The 22,281-nt window shown below is 42.4% G+C and overlaps 1 pseudogene; it reads left to right on the top strand.

Moving 5' to 3' along the window:
• Positions 1-668: 668 nt before the first annotated feature.
• Positions 669-1,423, top strand: LOC147418610 (uncharacterized; annotated as a pseudogene).
• Positions 1,424-22,281: the final 20,858 nt, after the last annotated feature.

Here is a 22,281-nt window from a genome sequence, read left to right as displayed (position 1 = left end):
AAAGAGTGAATGGATGGGGTGCTACTCATTTCCAATTTCCAAGGAAAGGAAGAGAGAAAGACTGAGCTGGAGTCTGGAGCTGGAGTCTGAGAGGCTAGAGCTAGAGCTAGAGCCAGGACTCAGGAGTAAATTGCTGAATGCCCATTCCTTGGGCGAATCTATAGAGAGAGAGAGAGAGAGAGAGAAGAAGAAGAAGAAGAAGAAGACGAGCGATTGCAACAGCCTAAGAGGGGGGGGAGATGGCAAGCACAACAGTAGCCATGGCTGACATTGTGTCGCCCACCACTCCTGCCTTGAACTCCACCGCCAAGGTCTCCACCTCTGTGGCGCCCTCCTTCAAGCCCGCTATGCTACCCATCCGCGCCAACAGCTCTTCCCAACCCGCCTGTCAGTGCTCCCGCCGTGCCCTCCTCTTTCTTCTCGCAATCGCCACCCCTGCTGCCATCTTCGCTAAGGAGGCTCTCACTGCTGCTACCATCATCAAGGTGGAAGGTCCCCCTCCTCCCTTCGATGGCCTGCCTGGTACCGATAATGCCGATCAAGCCCGAGACACGGACCTTCCATTGAAGGAGATTGCAACCACCTGACAGGGCACAATGCCTGACGAGCTGGGAAGCATTAGTTCTCTAGAATCGTTGGATGTCAGCCGCAACAACTTGTCTTGTCCGATGCCATAATTCTTATCTGCATGGTTCAATCTGAAAAGCCTTGTGCTCTCCTTAAATACTTTCAATGGCAATCTTCCTAATCTGTTGGTGAAGCTCGTCAATCTTCAAGTCCTCGATCTGGCAGAAAAAAATTTATCGGGTAACATTCCTTTCTTTTTAGGCTCATTTGGCTCATTAAGAGTGCTAAATTTGACTCGGAACCACTTCACGGGTGGGATATCCTCATCTCTGGGGAAGCTCTTGGCCTTGCAAGTTCTGGATCTGAAAAGCTTTCTGGGCCCACTCTGGTCGAGCTTGCCGGTTTGCCAAACTTGCAAGTTCTTGCTCTTGCTGGTAACTCTCTCACAAGTTCTGTCCCTTCAGCTCTCATCAGCCTTTCTACAGGCCAGGTTTTTGATTTCCAGAGCAATAGACTGACTGGCACCATTCCCTCTAGCTTGGGTATGCTACAAAAGCTGATGGTTCTCTCCTTATTAGACAACCACTTGGATGGTGGCATTCCCTCATATATTGGTAATTGCTCCCACTTAATGGTTTTTGAGGCCAAAAACAATGGGCTAAATGGATCAATACCAACAGAGATGGGCATGTTGGTGAAGCTACAGAAGTTGGACATAGGCATGAACAACCTTGCAGGTTATATACCCCCACAATTATTCAATTGTACAGCCTTGTTAAAATTGGACCTTGATTCCAACCACCTCACAGGGCACACACGCTCACAATGGGAGGCCAGCACCTTGCAAGCGAAGTGATGCATGACTTGTGGTCGTGCTTGTGATGGCCATAGCAATCTAGGGATGGGCCAAGATGAATGACTGCTATTTGCGCCGCATAAAAATTCCAGACTAAGCTCATTAGGATCAGGTTGGATTGGCACTCGAAACGGATGAGGATGGCGGCATGATGCATGAAGATGTATGCGCTTGCCACCCCTTATCTAAAATTGGAATCTCTAAGCAAATCAATGGTTTTTATTTTTTGAAGCCATTAGGAATACATATCAATTAGGTGGTACTAGCTGCAAGATAATCGAAAAATCTCCAGAATCTTCGAAAATGCTCTCCCAGGTGAGTACACAGGTCCTTGGAGATGTCCTGGTGGTGTTAAGCAAAAGAGAATGAAAGCAAAGGTGGAGACTGATCGTAGGTGTTGGGGAGCAGAATACGTCACCATGGAGCATAGGGCGAGTAGTGAGGCTAGGCGCGACAGGCTCAGAGAGCCGGATAGGTATAGCGCAGGATGAACGTTTTTTTTTCAATAACAAACAAAGCGCCTCCACAGTCTAGGCGTTTCGATGCAGTGGTTAGCTAGTATGATTTGTTTACAAGAATTCCAGAGTTCGATTCGCATGCTAGTTTTGCTTGGAAGATGTGCTTCAAAGGTGAGGCAAAGAACTATTATATACTGGTTTTAGGAAAGGGGACATAGGTCAGGTACAATATAATGGTTAAGATAATCATATGAGCATGTTTAGCTCTCCTCAGGTTACAAATTCTATAGTCTCGATTTGTCACATGGTCATATGGCTTGACCGGGTGGGCCATCTTTGAGCTATCGATTTTTATCTTCAGTTCTTTTACCTATGCATATGGCTTGATCGGGTCTCTTGAGCTATCCATTCTTACCAAATGTGTAGTTGTGCCTCTTTTTATGATAAAAAGCGTTAAAGTTTTTAAAACTGTTAGTTTTTTTTCCATGTAGTTATAAATTCTATAGTCTCAATTTGTCACATGGTCATATGGCTTGATCGGGTGTGCCATCTTGAGCTATCGATTTTTAACTTCAGTTCTTCTACTTATGCATATGGCTTGATTGGGTCTCTTGAGCTATCCATTCTTACCAAATGTGTATTTGTGCCTCTTTTAATGATAAAAAGCGTTAAAGTTTTTAAGACTGTTAGTTTTTTTCCATGTAGTTACAAATTCTATAGTCTCAATTTGTCACATGGTCATATGGCTTGACCGGGTGTGTCATCTTGAGCTATCGATTTTTACCTTCAGTTCTTCTACCTATGCATAAGGCTTGACCGGGTCTCTTGAGCTATCCATTCTTACCGAACGTGTAGTTTCGCCTCTTTTTACGATAAAAAGCGTTAAAGTTTTTAAGCTTGTTAGTTTTTTTCTCCATGTAGTTACAAATTCTATAGTCTCAATTTCCCACATAGTCATATGGCTTGAGTGGGTGTGTTATCTTGAGCTATAGTTTCTTGCCAAGACACGTCTAGCATACCTTGGGTCTATGTGTCACACATATAATTACAAATTTAGTCTCAATTTGTCACATGGTCATATGACTTGACCGGGTGTGCCATCTTGAGCTATCGATTTTCACCTTCATTTCTTTTAGCTTTCAAAGTGAAATATGGTATATCAATGTGTCACATTAGGTTAATGCAGGAGATTTGATGTGATAGTTTGAAATAGAATCGAAAATGTCTATATATATATATATATATATATATAGTTTGACTTGAATGCTTCTTCTTTTTAATAGGATATCTATATAGTCATTATGGCAGAGGGTAAGAAGAAGGCATTTCTTCAGTCTCTAAGGTTAACTCTCTGCAAGGTGATTAGTGAATTTCCGAAGAAGCTGTTAAAAAGTATCGTGCAAAATGAGACACTCATAGCCAAATTTCTTGAAAAAGCAATTGTAAGTGCGGTCTTCAAGCAATTGTAAGTGCGGGCTTATCCTGGATTCATCTAGGTATACTTTTATGTTTTCATTTTGTGTTTGTGTTGTACATGATCGCCTATCGATGTGGACATGACCTTTTGGTAATCGCGTGATTAGACTATGTGATTGAAGGTTTCTTATGTACTATGATATGCAAGTCATAATACCACTTTGAAGTTAGATTACTTTGACTCTATTGAAAATGTGTTTGATTTTAATGTGTAAGATAATCTTTAAATCCCACATGGGAGCCCAAGATGAGGTGGACAGTTTTTTTGGAAAAAGAAATTATGTGATGAAAATCCTATGTGGGAGCCCAAGAAAAGGGTGTACTTTTTTTTTTTGAGAAAGAGGTCTCCTTACAAAGAAGGCTTTGGCAAAATTTTTAAAATTTATATTTTATGTACAAACTCAAAATTAAATACAAATGGTGCTTTTTAAAGTGCATTTTGCTTAAGCATAGACGTGCACTCATATCACATATAATTGTTTTTGTTCAAAAAGATTAATCTTTTAACGAGTTGTTTTGTAATGTGTTTTGATTTGATGAGTGGATTTTTTCATGGTTGTTTAAGAGTATGCATTATTTGTTATTTAGAGAACAATCCATTTCATAGGTGTGTCTTAAATCTTATGTGGGAAGTTTACTAAGTAGGTGGCTAGTATCATATGTTTTGAGATTGAGATTTGTATCAGTTTACAAGGCAAATGTTATTCGTTTTTTGACAAATTACATTGAAACAATTGGTTTATTTTAATTTAGTATTCATTATATTTGTTGTTTTTCATGGTTTTTTCTCTTAACATCTATTGCAAATGAAAACACAATACAATGTACACTTCTGTTAATTTGCAGTTCAACATGTATTTTTGCAAAATCATGTGCTTCTAAAATTGTTATGTTACTAGTATACATAAAATAGTGAGTCATTACATTCCGTACGAAATCCGTATGAGGGGGGATGGCTCATTGCGAGAACGTCCGTATCTTGTGCGTATGTAGGGGGGTACGTTAGCATGTAAGATACCGTACATAGGGGGGGTTTCTCTAATTTTGATGCACGCAGGTGACATCCCCCCATTACTAATAGTGAATCTCTTGGGCCATACCTATCACAAAATCCAAACATTTTTATTTGTCGACCTTTATGTGGAAAACCTTGTGCCCAATGGTTGCCTCCACATTCAAAGCATGGACCTTATGGCTAGGAAGTTGGTGGCGCCCCCACCGTCGGATGCCCTGTGCTAGGCGGATATCCTCTAGGCTTGTAATTCTGGTTGGCTATGAGCATAAGTGTATTTTCATCCATGGTGAATTGATTTTGAGCAGTTTGAGACACATAAGAAGGTTCAATAGCTTCTTCAACACTTGCGCAAAATGGACTATCCTTTGTAGCATAAGATACACCATTAATTTCTCTCACATGGGTTTCTGTAGGTTCCTCATAGTAAACATTGGGTGGCATCATTGACTGAATTATGAGTGACTCAATCAGTTGTGCATATCGCTTGATGGTGATGTTTTCATGAGGCAAAGGTGGCTACTGGCCCAACACAGGTTGCAGTTTGTCTACTCCTTGTGCTGCATTATTGGGTCCAATCTCGTTCCTTGGAGGTGGTGGCAATTGTTGCACCGTTGGAGGTCCATATGGCCTTTCCCTTACATAATTTTGGTTATAAAAACACTCTCATGGTTGGTGTATTTCTTCGCAATGGTGCACCACTTCAACACTCTTGGAGCATTGACTACTGGTGGTTTCTATGGCTCAAATTGGTTATCAATACGTTTGATTCATTATGTGGATCACTTCTTCAACAACTTGATCCATGTTTTGTGTGATTGAAGTAGGAGCACTATGCTTTGTGGTTGACTCATTGGCTATAGAAGAGGCACTACTAGTGTTTGCTTCTACATCCTCTGTTACCTCCCCATACATCTTACAGTTATCAACTAGATACAATGCTTCCTTTATGAATTGTTCAAATGTTGTGCATGCTTTCAAGTGTAAGTCCTTTTTAGCGTTTTGTTTCTCAGGCCCTTACTGATAAGCGATCATCTTGTAGTAACTCTCTCACCAAATATCTCTCAATGTACTGTTTGAAGCAAAGAAAATCTTCCTTCACCTTTTCATTCTCCTTCTGTTGAATTAAAAGAATAGATTTGGGAAACCGTGTTATGCTTGATCCCCCTCTTAGAGAATTTCTTGGCAAACTCTCGCAAGAGTTGATCAATGTTTAGGAAATCTCCATTGTTTAGTGGCTAGAACCAAGTCAGCACTATCCCTTCCAATGTCAAACCAAACCCTTCATAATGTGTACGAAAATCTACAACTTGTTTTGCTCTTACAACTTGCTTATAATATGGAAACCTGTGTAGATGGATCCCCTGATCAGCTGTACTTTTTTGGCACACACTTCACCCTTGAGAAGGTTGCAGTCTTTGAGTTTCTGCTACCATTCTCATCATTTTGGGCTCTCCTACCATTACATCTCTCATCTCATACCCACTGATAGGTGGCCTTGAGGGACCATTCTCATCATTTTGGGCTCTCCTACCATTACATCTCTCATCTCATACCCACTGATAGGTGGCCTTGAGGGAGTTCGATCAACTACCATCTCCTCTGGCCTTGCATCTCTTTCCTCAGTTCTAGAACAAGGAACCCTAGTGCTGAAAATTATGTATGGAATTTCACTACCTCAATGCGTGGAAATATGAACCCTTGTACTCAAAGATCCCATCGGTATTGGCTTTGAAAAATGTGGTTGACTAAAAGAATTTTCCACTCGAGTTCTAGGTGGGCTCACTCCCATAGTTTCTAGCCTTGTTGTTTCATAAATTGTGGGTCTGTGCACACTAGGGGTGACATAGTACTAATGGAGTGGCCCCCCAAAGTATGTATATCCCTCAAGCTTGTTTCCTCCCACTGCGAAATATCTCTGACCATACTTGTCCATCATGATTATTTGTGTATGTCTCTCCACTTCATACGTGAATACATACAAGAATTTTTTCTCCATTAACTCCCTCACATTGGGTTCCTCATACCAATAATAGAGCATTTGCTCTCCGTTATCATAGTTGTTTAAACCCACATGCATATTTTTTGGGTTGACATAAGTAGCCACATTTACTCACCTAATCTTGGCGTTAGGAATGTCCATCTTTGGTGGCTTCTCCTCGGGCTCTTTTGTGCCTGTTAATCCCCACTTGTCCACAATGAAGGGATTATGTATCGATCACCATTGCAATCCACAGGCATTATGAGCTTAAGCTCACTAGGTCTCTCTTCTATTTTCATGCAATAATGATCTATACCATCTCAATAGATCTTGGCACCATGTTCTCAAATTCGTATTGTAGGTGCAAAAGTTTCATGGTTTTTGTAATGTGTGATGGCCCGCTCCCATTTAGGTTTTCTCTTTGAAGCTCACACTTTTGGATCCCTCAGCCATGTAGGTATAAGATATCTCTAAAGAAGTATCCGAAAGAATTTTCTCCAAAATTGGCTCTAAGGCCGGTATAGTTTCTTGGTTCACACTTCCCTTTGTAGTATTGTGACTCAACTGGTAAAACTTTCTTGATCGCAAATATATCAAGAAAATGATGCTTGCAAAACCTTGACTTGTTATATTTTAGGGTGAATTCAATCTTCTAGTCAATAGAAAATTGAGCTGCCAACATTGGTTTCTACAATTTATACAAAAATCACTTGGTGTCTATAACTTTACAGTCGCTCTGTTAGTCAAAATTTACCCAAATCAAAATTTTATCGGACTTTTGACACAAAATTCTATTTTGCTTGTAATATGCATAAATCAAGTCCAAAATGAATTTTGACAAGACCACTATGCTCCTAAGGACTAGTGCTAGCCATGGTATCTTATCTAATTTCACTTTGTGACAGGGAGTCGTGGATCTCGATCCATGTACCCTAGTGTCAAAATCTTCTAGAACTTGGCACACATGTCTCTCTTAGTCTCTTGATCCCTGTTATGTGATTTCTATGTGTTTTGATTCCCTTTAGATCACCCAAAAGTCACTTCCTAGGTCTGTTTGGCGATTTTTGGCCTTGTTTTGACCCACTTCTTGAAGTTTTTTGGTACCCTTGCTTTTGGTTAAGTTGTTTGTATTGGTCTTTGCTACAAGGCTCTATGATCTTTGCCCAAAAATTCAGCAGGGGTACATGGATCACGATTTATGTTTCATCATATCTAAACCTAAACTTGGTTTGGTGATTACCTACAACCTATGGAATCTACCCCACCACTTATTTTTGGATTTTGGAAATATTTTTCTTTTCGTCAAAAGCCAATTTTTGTGTCTGCGTTGCAATTGTTTTGCTTGCAAATGGTATTTGGATGATTTGGTTAACTTTTTGTCGTTTTTTGCTATGGTGTTTTTTGTGAACGTTGCCCCAATTGATGTTAGCTACTCATTGCTCAAATATCAGCTCCAAATTTTATAGGGGTCATGGATCGCAATCCATGTTCCATTACATTTGAACATGAAATTTGGTGAGCTATTTCCCTGCACTCTGTAATGTTAGATGTCCACTTATTTTTCAAATTGTATTCCAAAAAGTGAAAAAGGCCCAATTTTTGCTCCATTTCTAAGGTTGTGTGTCTTTTGCCCAATTTCTTGATTTGGATGAGTTTCATGTTTTGATTTTCTACCAAAAGTGTATATGTAGTGGCCTAGAACCTCCTAGACCCTTTCGTATCAGTTTCTATCCAAAATGCCCCAGGGAGTCATGGATGGTGATCCATGTTCCTGCACCTTAAGGCTTGAAAATTTTCAGATCAACCCTCCCTTGCTTGGTTTACCCCTTTTTGCACTTATTTTTGGGTTTGTTTCAGTTTTTGAGCTTTGACCATCAAATTCCCCTAATTTCAGAGTTTATGGTCTTAGCTACAAAATAAGGTTTTCACAAATTTTTCTTCGATTCTTTTGCTTAATTTGATGGTTGTAAATATTATCCAACCTACTCCTAAGTACAAAAGTGAGATAGAAAGAGAGAGAAACAAGGGAGTGAGAGAGAGCAAGAAGATGATGAGAGAAACAACGAGAGCGAGTAGGATGATGAGTGAAATAGAGAAGGCTGGTTACATAAGTGAGAGACAAAAAGGAAAGGTGAGCAAGAGAGAGATAGATTAAATGAGAGGTGTAGGTAGGGAGAGGGAGATATTGATACATCTAGAGAGAAAGAGAGGATATTGAGGGAGAGGGATATAGAGAGTGAGAAAACTCAAAACCAACCAAAAGATAAAGGGAGGGGAGAAATAGAGCAATTAGTTGGAGGCAGAGATAGTTACCTTAAAGATTGACAACCACCACCATAATACTATGATGAAGGAAAAATGTTCCACAAGAACGAACTACAATAGAGTATAGACAAATAACCACATGATAATGAGATAGGAATTAATTTACAATCAATAGAGGTAGGGGGGAAACAGTTGGTAATCAACAACCATTAGATGGGGATAGAATGTCCATCTAAGGGAACCAAGATCAGAGAGTCAAGATAATGCATTGAATAGATAAAGCCAAAACTAGAGAGCTAAACTAATGCATAGCTATGATGCTAGGAAAAGCTAGTGCATCAATGACGCAAACTAGATGCTAGGGAAAGACGATGCAAACTTGATTCTAGTTAAGGGTTGTGTGAAAAATTGTGATGTTTAAGTGTGATAGGGCTCGAGGCAAGAGCCATTGACTAATGGTAGGGACTCCCCATATAAGGCATGCAATTGGATAGCTCCTCAAGGAAGAATGCGTGTCCCTTCCATTGACTAATGGAGGGGACTCCCCATATAAGGCATGCAATTGGATAGCTCCTCAAGGAAGAATGCGGGTCAACACAAATGGCCCTTGGAAGATTGGTAGCAACTTCTTTGCCTTTTGCATACACTTTTCTTGATGTAAAAGAACTAGGGAGCCTTTGCCAAACTTCCTTGTCTTCATATGTGGATCATGCCAAGCTTTTCTTATTTGTTCCCCGATCTCCAAGGCCTTGCTGCTAATAGCCACTCTTCTTCTAATCTACCGAGTTGACTCACCATTGTTGAGTGTTGGCCTCTAGGGTAGTCTAATTTTACTGATGTGACCCAAGCTAAGCCAAAGTGAAATTCAAATGGAGCCACTGCCTCTAGGCCAAAAGCCAGTTGAAATGGGGAGTGTTGAGTGGCGGCTTTAAAAGTAGTCCTATATGCCCATATGGTACCCAAGACTAATGTTGACCAAGAGGTTGGGTGAAGGTGACATGCTTTGAGAAGGAGGGATAGGAGGACCTTGTTGGTGCTTTCACCATGGCCATTGGCCCAAGGATAGAAGGAGCAAGATTTTGTGTGGAAGATTTTGTACCTATCAAAGAGGTTGGCTAACATCTCATTTAGAAAGTGGGTTCCTTGATCATTGGTGATCTCTTAAGGGAAGCCAAAACTATAAAATATCTTCTCATACAAAAAAAATTCAGTTGTGACTAATGTGCAATTAAGGGCTGCCACCACCTCCGTCCATTCGGTAGCATAGTATGTGGCTACTAGAAGATACCTTTTATTGCTTGGCTGGCAAATTGGATTAATTGTCCCAACATAATCAATACCCCACCATTCAAATGGTAGACACTCCAAAGAGATCTACAAGGGATGGTTAGCATGGCGAGCTAGTTTGGGAGCACACCGTTGGCAAGAATCATAGAACCAAGCATATTGCACTGCATCTCAAAACATGTATGGCGACCACAATCATCCGTATACTAGTTTTTGTGGGAATTTTCTACCTCAAAAAGAAAGTTGTCAAGGAGGTCGTCCTCTACTCCTATTGCTGTATTCCTTGACTTGATCGTATTTAGATGGTTGACCATGTGGTGCTCCTTGCCGGGGCAAAGAAAAATAAATTAAAACTCCTAAAACAATAATAACCACTCCCAACCACTTGAAGCTTGTTGAGAAGATACTTGAGATACAAGTGTACACCCAAGTGTTAATGCCCAATTTTTTGCAGAGCATACATAATGGCCAAGCCCTCTCTCTTTGTGGTTCTATAGTTTATCTCAACCTTGGTGAGTAGCTAGCTTGCGTAGAACATAGGCCGACCCTCCTTACTAGGCTGGGTAAGGACCGCCTATAGCTATGATGCTGGCATCAGCGTGCACATGAAAAACAAGTGACCAATCTCGTGTGACTAAGATGGGTGCATATGCGAGACACTTCCTTAGATAATTGAAGGCTAGCTCTTCTACAGAGGTCCACTGAAAAGGTTGGGTTGGACTAGTTACGCAAGATAGAGGCTTAGTGATATCAGCATACATTTTGATAAACCATCGATGATACCTAGTGTGGACTACAAATCTATGCACTGCTTTGCCATTGATTAGCCTAGGCATGCGTAAGATGGCTATAATTGTTTTTTGGTCAGGGGAAAGTCCTTTAGTTGATACAATATGGCCGAACAAAGTACCTTGGGTGACCATAACATGACACTTATTGCTATTGAGTTTCACTTGACAACGAGAAAAAAATGAGAGCCAATTGCTCCATGTGTTCTTGGAAACATTCCAATAGACTTGCATAGCCTTGGCCCAAGAAGCAACAAAAGTCATCCATGAAAATCCACAAAAAATTGTTGAGGAAGAGCTCAAACAAAATGTAGGCCGTTTTGTTCTAGAAAGCTAGTGCATTCTTCAAGCCAAAGGGCATCCACTTGAAGAAGAAGACTCCCCATGGAGTAATAAAACTTTTCTTGATCCTATCATCTCCTAATATGGCCATTTGATTGTAGCCACTAATGTACTCCATAAAGGTAAACATAGCATGTCCGAGTACATCTTCTAACGCTCGCTCAAAAAATGGGTTCAAAAAGCCATCTAGGATAGTGACCTTATCGAGGGCTCTGAGGTGTACACAAACCCAGATCTTGTTTTCATTCCTCTTTGGGGAGATAACCATCAAGGAGAGCCATTCTGTGTGTTCAATGGGCTCAATGATAGCTATAGCCAACACCTTATTAATTTCCTTCTTGACTTCTACTACATACGTTGAGTTGAGCTTGTATGCCCGACAACACACATGCTTGGCATTCCCTTGTAGGGGTATGGAATGAATGCCTAGAGCCCAGTCAAGTCGTGTATGTGTTGGAATTAGGGTTGCAGAGAAACGCACACATCTTAGAGAAGACAAAGGAAGCTCAAGGCACAAAACTCAGAGTGTGTTACTTAGTGTGCAATGGAAAGATAGATAGCCCTAGAGTGATGGGCGTATATACAATGCACGGAGGGGAAAACCTCCTAAAGAGGGAAAAAATGCCCCGGCGGTCCTAGTGTGTTCACACGCATCACTACCACATATATGGTAACAAATCTCCCTTGGAGTGATGCGATGAACAAGAGCTGGCACATGAGTAAAGGAAAGTGCCATGCCCTAAGGACATGATTAGTTCGCAAAGGAGAATGTAAGGTTTCCTGTTTTCGAGACCTTAAAAATTGTACAAAGTTTGCAAAACTTAATAAAAAACACTATTGAAGGATTCCAAACACTATTAATTTTGGTATTTTTGAAATCATAAGCAGAGCTTTACTATGTTTAGAAATTTTCAAAATCTGAATCTGATAAAAACTGGAACAGTTACGGGTCGTGGAAAATTACAATAGAAATTCAATTAGTAACAAAAATTGGATGGTTCTAGTATTAATCATTAGCAAAGACTCTTTACACTAAGGTTCTAGAATTAGCTAGAAAATTTCAATTTTCATTCTTAAAGATTTGCAAAAATCAACCAAGTAAATTCTGGAAGGTATGGGGGGAGTGTGGAAGCTGGGGAAACTTGCCAAACACAATGATAGTTGAAAATGGCGCAAATTGCAAGCTGGGGGGCTGCTTGGACTGTGGGAAAACTGCCAGGTGCTCAGAAAAGCTATAAAAGGATTCCTTCTCTTCATAATTCCACAAACTCGGAGCCTTAATACTTTCTCTCTCATCTAGGGAGAACACTACGCAGAAATCATTAGAGTTTAGTGTTAGAAGCTGGACACACCCCACGACACTAACTACTCGGAGGATTATTATTTTTTGTAATTATTCATTCATTGAGGAAAACCTGATTTTTCACCTTGTAAATATTGGGACTTACAAAAGTTTCCAGATTGTATCCCAGTTTTGATAGTTAGATCGAGTAGATGGTTGATTTTGGAACTTTAGGGTTTGAGAAATTGTAAGGTATATATACCACTTTTTGACCTTAATGAAAGAGACCTTTTGTCATTTTTAAAAACAAGTTTTGAAGTCTGTGAGTGAACGTGCTGTGTACGAGGGAGAGAGTGTGAGCTTCATCTTGACACTACATGTGCTCCGGTGGTCGGAATCGAGTGCAGAGAAGTGCAGCCTGTTGCCCCCGACAAGAGCTACGCGACAAAACTTACATTGCGCGCGTACGGTCCGGTTTTGCGAACTCCTTCTACGAGCTTCATCGAGTGTTTGGGTGAGCATACGTTGTCCGATTTTGCATTGCAACATATCCACGCGTTCACATTGAGTAGAACTACACATTAGGCACTTTAGATTTCAAAAACGAAGATCTGCAGATTTTGGCCAAACATCCTACGTGTTTCTGCACCAGGTGTTTTGGGTTGGGATTTTGGTTCATAGACCTTAGGGAGAGCAATCTATTGGTATTAGTAGGGTCTTCTTCGAGTTCTATGCTGTTTCAAGATTGTTTGATGGGTGTTCAGCTCTAGAAAGCGTTGTAGGAAGTTTCCTCTTATGCACTCTTGAAGGCTGTGACTTAGGCAATTGGTAGAGACCTCTGTAGGAATTAGTTAGGAGTCGGTCAAGTGTAGGTTGACACATTATGCTTGCTTCCACGCGCCTGCGGGTCGAGCTTCGTCCTTAGCTGACATTACATGTTAGGTGAGTTCTCGCTGTGCTGACGTCCATCGCGGCGTATCCGTCCAACATTGGCGCCGCTGCTGAGGACGAAAACCTAAGGTAGGTGACCGAGACTAATCCTTGAGGATTGGGATTTTTAGCTTGCCAAGAGTCTTGTTTTACATTTAGATGGGATCAAAGGGTGGAGGACTCTCTAGGTCTTAGAGGGAGATTAGGAAGCGTGTCTGGCCTAGATCCTTCGACTTAGGTAGATGAGGTAGACTTAGGTAGTTTTAGGTAGTAGTCGAGTTCTTGAGTAGGAGTTGGAGTGGTAGAAGCGGTGAGAGGAGAGCTTGAAAGTTCGGAGAGGCCAAATAGCAACCAAAAACACCATTATCACCATTTCACATGATAAGTAGGAGTAGAGTAAGTAGGACATCATGATTCAGGATCTAGAGCATTTCATGCATGTATACTTGCTTTGTAAAGTCAGTACAAGTTGTAAAAGACGCAAAAAGACGCAAAGATATGTTCGAAAGCCTAATTGAAGTCCAAAAGTTACTGTGAGTGTTTCTGATAGATCTACAGAGCATCAGAAGCATTTCTGTCAGGAAAAAAAATAATTTTAAGCCAGGAGACATCTTACATGTAGGATGTCTACATGCTAATCTGGGAGGAATTTTGGGATTTTGAGTTGACCAGTGTGTTCAGAAGGTAGGTTTACCCTAATTTCAATTGGAAAGTGGAAATTTGGCCATATCTTGACAGGATAAGGCCAGATATACTGAAATTGCCGGACATCCTACCCAAATAGTGCCAAAACATTATTTTGAGACCAAAACCATAAGATGGTTGCATGATATATTGAGTGACTAAAAGGGGTTTCACCTCATTTGGGTGAGAAAATTGGGTTCAAAGTGGACTTTAGCACTTTTGACTGAAAAAAGCAAGAACATCTGAAATTTGGAACTTTTGAAATCCAAATCAAAATGTAAGCATACCACTGGGTTACTGACATCAAGGGGAAGTTGTGGGACAAGTCTGGGGTCAAACAGGCCAAAGAGACATCCTATGCGTAGGATGTCTTCTGAGTGATTTTGGACTCCAAACCAAATTTTGAGTACACCAAAGTGATCAGCAACTCAAGGGGAGCCTGGGCTTTGAGTTTGAAGCCATTCTGATGAAAAAGACATCCTACGCGTACGATGTCTATGTTACCATATACATGTGGTAGTGATGTGTGTGAACACACTAGGACCGTCGGGGCATTTTTTCCCTCTTTAGGAGGTTTTTTCCCCCGTGCATTGTATATACGCCCATCACTGTAGGGCTATCTATCTTTCTATCGCACACTAAGTAACACACTCTCTATTGTGTGCCTTGAGCTTCCTTCGTCTTCTCCAAGCTGTGTGTGTTTCTCTGCAACCCTAATTCCAACAATTGGTATCAGAGCAGGTCACGTCCTCCCGGGCTTAGTCGTCAGCTGCTCCAGCACATGCCTGCTCACTTTCTCCGATTTCAATGAGCTTTGGCGAGCGTTCACAGTACAGGCAGTACTGCATAGGCTATTGTCAGTGCCGTTTTCTACATAACATGTGCCTTATAGTCTTTTACGGTTTGTGCTATATAGCACAAGTTGTTCCCGCTCCGTTTCTCCTATTTTCGAGCAGTTTTCACATCAGGTGCAGCATTTACCATGGCTGACAACAACAACACAGATGTGTTCAAGATGTTTGTTGCTGAGGACAGGTTGGATAGGGACAACTACCCTATGTGGGCTTATATGATGCAACATGTTCTTGTGTCAAAGGGTGTCTGGAACATTGTGCAGGGCATTGATGTACGTCCTGGTTTTGAGGATGTAAGCGATGTTGAGGATGTTGTAGGTCTTGCTGCAAGGATTGCAGTTGTTAGAGTTGTTTTGCCTACGGCAGAACAAGCTCTTTGGGATGTTAAGGATGCGCAGGCTCATGCATTGATTGCGTTGTCTGTGAAGCGCACCATTGTTCCTCACATCCGTTCAGCAAAATCTGCAAAACAGGCTTGGGATATTTTAGCAGGTCTTTATGCAAGCCGCAATGAGGCTAAAATTGCTTTGCTGCGCAAAGAGCTGGAGTCGAAGATTATGCATGAGTAAGATGATATGGACACTTTCCTTGCTAGTGTCAAGGATATCAATGAGCAACTTATTTCTGCAGGAGAAGTCATTTCAGACAGTTCCCTTGTGCAGACTGTTCTTGATGCCTTACCAGATTCCTACCAGACTTTTGCTAGTACTTGAGACTGATGACCCAAGGAAATCCTGAAGTTGTCAAGTTTGATGCATTATGCACATTGCTGTTGCAAGAGTCACTGTCCAAAAAAAACAGGACTAGACAACGTGCAGTTGAACAGGCTTTTATTGCTTCTCAAAGAAAGGGTGGCAACAGTAATGCAGCCACTTCTTATGGTTCTGCTGCGAGTGGCAAAAATTATGTTCCTAATGCTTCTGCTCGCAGTACTTCATCTGGCAATTCTGGTGATAAGGGCAAAAAGAAGATGCGTTGCCATTGATGGGGGCTTTTCGCAAGCCAAGCTCCCATACCCCTCTTGATGCGTTGCCATTGATGGGGGCTTTTCACAAGCCAAGCTCCCATACCCCTCTTCTCTCGTCCCCACCCCATGAAAACCCCCTCTTATGGAGGGAGTGATAAAAGGCATTGGAAAAAGTAAGAAAAAAATAAAGTATGATTATGTAAATATATAAGAAAAGTAAAATAGGCCACCTCATGCCTGCGGGGTAGCCCATCCCCACCTTGCCTCCTTTTTCTTCACTGTTGCCCCGCCGGGTGTCCCTTTTCCTCTCCTCCACTCAAAAGGTCAACCCCCTCTCTCTTCCCCTTGTCCTTTCTCCTTTCTCTCTCCCCTCAAGCTACCCCACCTCTCACTAATAATGCATTATAACTCACCAATAATGCACCCTAACTCACATGCAACTTACCCTATCTTCCAAAATAGTATACCCCACCCCCTCTTTCTCTCTCCTATCATATCCCATGACCCAAATACCCCCCTCTCTCTCTAAAGGGCGCCATGTCTCTTGTCTTGTAGCTAAATAACCTCCCCCACACTCACACACACTCAGTTTCACTGAAAAAGGTGCCCACAGACCCATCTCCACCCGGTGGTTACCTGATTTTTCTTGTGTTCACACACATCTGCACACAGATTCACCTCTGAACACACTCCCCTCTCTCCCCTCTTGTAATTAATTTATTCTCCATGTCACCTCTCACTTTTTTTCATCAACCCATCTCTCTCTCTTAGTCTCTCTCTCATGAGACTGCTGTTCTGGCACATATACACACAGCCAGACAAGTGGGGCCCACAGTCACATGGCCTATGTAGATAATGATTTCTTCATTTCTAAATTCTAGAATTCCTCCCCCCTCCTCCCCTATATAAAGAGGGGTCACCATCACACTAAATACACACACAACATCACCAAAGAACACACTATGCACTGTGTGTGCCTAGTGCACATACACACACACACACACACACACACACACACACACCATCACCATCACCATCACCGCAATCACCATGCTTGTCTTGAGCATGACCTCTACACCCTTGGCTATGGAAGATGAAGGGCACTAAATGAAGGATGATGGCCATAATCCTCGTGCGAGTCTTCGCCATCAACTCCCACCTATCCGCCATGTGCTCTACCACTCTCTCCCTTCTCATTCCCCTACCCTATGCTCCCCATTTCATCGCCTAATTCTCTAAATAAAGCTTGAGGTTTTGTGAGTATGTTTTCTTGCAATGTTTTGCCCATGTGAGGTGTGCGGAATCGCCACCTAGTCTTGTGTTTTGGAGTGAGCTTGTGTATGTGTGAAGGGTGTGCGGATTCGCCATCCTTTTGTGATGCCTAAGTACTAAGCCGCTATACCCTCTCTCTCTCTCTCTCTCTCTCTCTCTCTCTCTCTCTCTCTCTCTCTCTCTCTCTCTCTCTCTCTCTCTCACTTGATCTCATTCCCTTTCCTTTTCATCATTACTCCCAAGCATCCATCTCTCTTGGATGAAAACTTTGTTATGGTGGTGTGTTGTTTGCGTCCTAGCCGCTGAAGCTAGGTGGTGCCCCCTGTTTGCTTTACCATGACAGGCTCGAGGCGCGCCATTCGGTCCCCGGTGTTTTAGAGGCCGTCGGGGTTCGGGGATCGCTTTGCTCCCGTCATTTGGTGCCCCCACTAAGGATCTTTTCATGAAACCCTTCAGTTTACAAGACTGAAACCCTTAAACTATTGTGAATGGATGAATGGCTAGCAGGATTTGCTAATTGGACGACAGAAGAAGAAGAGCTCCAAGCACAACTAGAAGAACTCCGCATCTCCATCGAAGCTCGAGTGCCAGGTGTAACGATAAAGTGGGAGAGTCAACCAACACGCCAAACCCAGTGGATATACATAGGCCAAGTGTCAAGAAGAAGAAGGAGAAGGTCGAAACCATGTTCGCAACCTACAACCAACCCACAACAACAAAATGGAAGGAGCTCTACACAATAGAGAATCAACACTATTCTACTTTGAGAATCAGGTAACTCAAGTCACCGAGGTAATTATCACAGTCAGTTTTCAAGTCGCACCTGATGCTGCAGCACAGATAACGGAAGCATTGGCTCACACTCTCACTAGAGAAACTAGGGATCTACTGAGTTTGTGTCAGGAAAGAACACCACCCTCTCCCACAAGCTTGTACAGTGACTAAGCACCTTTAAGCTTCACATGAATCAGTACAACCTACCTCAAGACAGATCACACATACCAACACGTGTACGCTCAATCAAGGTAATACTGGATTTGAAGGCTCACTACCAGCACGTCATTGACACCATGCCGGGTGGGGAGCGGTTTTTGGAGGTTCTGGCATCAGATCAACCATTTGTCTTACCTTTGGTACAAGGCAATGTACCGTTTGAAGTTTTAATCTATGTCCTAGTATAAGAGGGTATACACGCCTCCTTGTAAAGAAGAAAAAACTTTTGCAAGTTAAGCAGTGTGTCTTTCTAGCTCTCTCTCAGTAATCATGGCAAGTGTAGCATTTCCAACATTTAAAGGAAAGAAGGGGGAGGATTTGGTAACAGACTTCCTAGATGACTTTGAAGTAGCATGTGTAGTGAGCAACAAAGATACGGATGAATCCCGGGTTAGAATCTTTAAGCATCTCATGAAGCTAGAAGCTAGATCATGGTACAATGCACTTCCACAAGCAGCCAAGGATGACTGGGAACCCTTAAAAACCGCTTTTAAGAGGCGCTTTGGGGGAGGTACCACTTCAGAAAAGTTGTGGGACAAGTTGAGAGACTTGAAGCAGGAGGGTCTTTTAGAATATGCCACCTATGAGTCCAAATTTGTGGATTTGTGGGAACGGTGGGTTGAGTCACTGGCTAGGGGGGAAGCGGCACCCGATTTCCTAAAAAAAGATCGGTTCACGCATGGCTTATGGCCGCTTCTCAAGGAGAAGGTGAAAGGTAGATTCCCGGCTACGTACGAGTTAGCCGTTGAGATTGCTCGCCTTAAAGACAAGAAGCTGCGAATGAAAGCCAAAGAAACCGAGTCAATAGAATCAGGAACATCGCGTCGACCAGCAACTACGACAACCACTATTCCACCACCACCACCGGCTCTTGGGGTAAGATATGACCAACAAGATATGTTGGCCCATATTACTAACCAATTGCAAAATTTTTCTGTCCACTTAATACAACAAGGGAGGAGTCAAGAAAGAGATCAAGACCCTGGAAGAGCACGACGACAAAACAGGGAGTATCATTGCTACAACTGCGGAGAAGACGGTCACGGTATGTACTACTGTCCCAAACCACGACAAAACTATAATAGAGGAGGTAGGAGGAACCAATTGTCACCCCCTAGAGAAAGAACGCCCCCACCCCGAGCACCACCCCCACCAACACAAATTCTACGTCCACCCCAGACACCACTACAAGCATCCATCCCACCTCTTCCACCAGCCCCACCACCTGATCGCCCTGTAAACATCATAAGGCTAGAAGAGAAAGGAAAAGCCATAGTAGTGGATCCACCCAGAGCAAAGGAGAGGGACAAGGGTAAGGAGAAGGTAACCTTTTTAGAACCACTTGAAGCCATGACTGTGAAAAGAGCTAGGAGGGAGAAAGCTACACAATCAGATGATGAGAGAAGCATGAGAGGAGAAACTAGCAAGAGGCCATCCAGGCCACGACGGAAATTGGGCATCACCGACTTCCAGCTAGGGGAAAGTTCTAAGCCCTATGATCTAACATTGGATGTAGCAGAGCAAGGACCGAAGATTACATGGCCACAGCTGCTACATCTTGCACCAAAAGTAAGGCGACAATGGTCTAAAATGGTAAGTACAAGACGCTCCAAAACAAAGGTAGCCGTAGCAATTTCGGGATGCAATATGGATGACATCCTTCCAATTGTCGACGTAAACATAAAAGGAAAGAGGGTTGGAAACACCTACATTGATGGAGGTGCACAAATCTGTGTAATGAGCGAAGCTATGATGCTTCGATTAGGGCTCGAGGTTGACAGGCCTTCTCCATGCAAGGCAAAGATGGCAAACAACGCAAAAGTAAAGTGTGTGGGTGTGGTAAGTGCCATGAAAATCAAAGCTTTCAACACTGAGGTAGAGGTAGATGTTTTTGTAATGCCTACTAAGGGGGAGGTCTATCCACTAATTTTGGGAAGTCCATGGTTGATGGCCATGAAGGCAAAACAGGACTGGGGTACTGGCCTTCTACGCATGACCGGTAAGAAAGGGGAGACAATCTACTACGACATGAGGATTGGCAAGCAGAAGCAAATGAATCTGGAAACATCGGCAGATAAAACCACTAGCGAATCTTCCAGTTCTGAGGAGGAGACCACATCCACCGACGAAAGTGACAGTTCCATTGATGTGATGGGTATCATTATGAAGGATCCACAAAGGGTAAGCACAACCGGTGATCCATCACCAAAAGGGAAACCCAATGAAGAGGAGAGAAAATCACCTGGCCTAGGAGGAAGTAGGTTGAAGGGTATGTTGTCTATGGAATTAACACTTGAGGAGAAAGATAGTTTTTTGCAAATGTTGATGGGATTTCCTAACCTGTTCATTGACAACTATGAAAGAATCACAGGCATTACAGTGGTGGAACATCATATTAAGCTGAAGGAAGGGGTAAAACCAGTTGTGCAAAAGCTACGACGACTGGGGGTCATACAAGAAAAGGCACTCTTGGCCGAGGTAAGGAAACTGCTGGAGGCGGGATTCATCTATCCTGTAGAAAACTCAGAATGGGTGTCACCCGTAGTGGTGACGCCTAAAAAGAATGGTAAGTGGAGGGTCTGTGTTGACTACAAACCACTAAATGCAGCTACAAAGAGAGACCACTTTCCTCTCCCTTTCTTGGATGAAATTCTGAATGAAGTAGCGGGTTTTGAATGCTATACCGTCTGTGATGGTTATTCTGGATACTTTCAAATACGCATAGCCTTGGAAGATCAGCTAAAAACCACTTTTATCACGCCATGGGGTTGTTTTGCATACAGGGTTATGCCATTTGGTCTCACAAATGCACCTGCCACATTCCAAAGATATGTCACATATGTTTTTCAACCGTTCTTTGGAACATCCATAAGAGTGTTCATTGATGATTTTTGTATATATAGCTCTCGTATTTCACATTTAGAAAAGGTAACTGAAGGTTTGGCCAAGTTGCAGAGCCTAGGTGGGCAATTAAATGTGGACAAATGCCACATTGGGGAGAGTAAAGTCATTCTACTAGGCCATGAAATTTCAGCAAAAGGTATCAACGCCGACCCAAGTAAGGTGTCCGCACTCATAGCCCTACCTTCACCAACGACCGCACGTCAAGTGGTCTCTTTTCTACAAAAGGTGAGGTATTTAAGTAGATTCATACATCTACTATCACAACTTGTTCTACCACTGCAACAACTCACTCAAAGATCAACTTTCACTTGGGACGAGGAAAGCGAACATCACTACAACAAGGTAAGGGAGGTCTTAGCCACTCTGCCAACTATCTCACCACCTAAGTGGGATGAAAAATTCTATGTCACCTCAAGTGTTGGTGATGACTCATTGGGGGCTGTGCTACTCCAAAAGGATACGACGACATCTTTCATGAGGCCAATCTACTTCTCTAGTCGAATGATGACAGCAGGAGAGAAAGGTTTCACCCATGTGGAACACTTAGTCCTAGCTCTTAGATTTGCAACTACAAAGTTTAGGTCATATTTGCTGCCTAAGCAATTTGTGATTCTAACCATGGATGAAATATTTCCCTATGTTGTACAACACATGGATGTGTCTGCTAGAATTACTAAATGGCTAGTTCATCTGCAAGAGTTTGACTACACGGTACAGGTAGAAAGCACGACAAGGGCAAGTTTGGGGGGACTCATGACCTACCAAGTCTTTGAAAGGAAGGAGAAGCAATCTAAGGAAAGAGAAGTCCGATTACCTCCAGTACCACCGATGGTAGAAGGAGCATACTCTCTCTACTTTGATGGATCCTACGAGCGAGGGTCCGACAAAGCAGCAGCAGGCATAGTGGTCTTTGATGACAAAGGGACAAAGGTATTTTCGTTGGGCCAATTGTTAGATTCACATTCTAACAATGAAGCTGAGTATGCAGCACTAACCAAGGGTCTACAATGGTGCGTCTCGCAAGGTGTACAACGCCTTAATGTATTTGGGGATGCTCTACTTCTGGTAAGGCAAGCAAATGGAGCATGGACATGCAATAATCCTAGTTTAAGGACTCACTTAAGTGGTGTAAAAACCTTGTTGGGTAATTTTGAAGAAGTTCAAATACACCATATCCCAAGGGCTCAAAACCAAGAAGCAGATGTCCTAGCAAGTGAAAGACTACAGGAAGTGGTGGTTGGAGCAATAAAACTAAAGCTCCCTCTATTTCAAGGAAGTGATGCCTTGCCTGACATCATGCATTTTTTGGAAACAGGGGAATGCCCATCAGATTTAACAAAGGGTCAGAAGCAATGGCTGACGC

This window comes from Adiantum capillus-veneris, chromosome 30 (assembly GCF_014529385.1).
Source record: "Adiantum capillus-veneris isolate H3 chromosome 30, ASM1452938v2, whole genome shotgun sequence".
NCBI classification, from domain to species: domain Eukaryota; kingdom Viridiplantae; phylum Streptophyta; class Polypodiopsida; order Polypodiales; family Pteridaceae; genus Adiantum; species Adiantum capillus-veneris.
The sequence above is the reverse complement of the archived record's forward strand: the minus strand, read 5'-3'. Positions and strand labels throughout refer to the sequence as shown.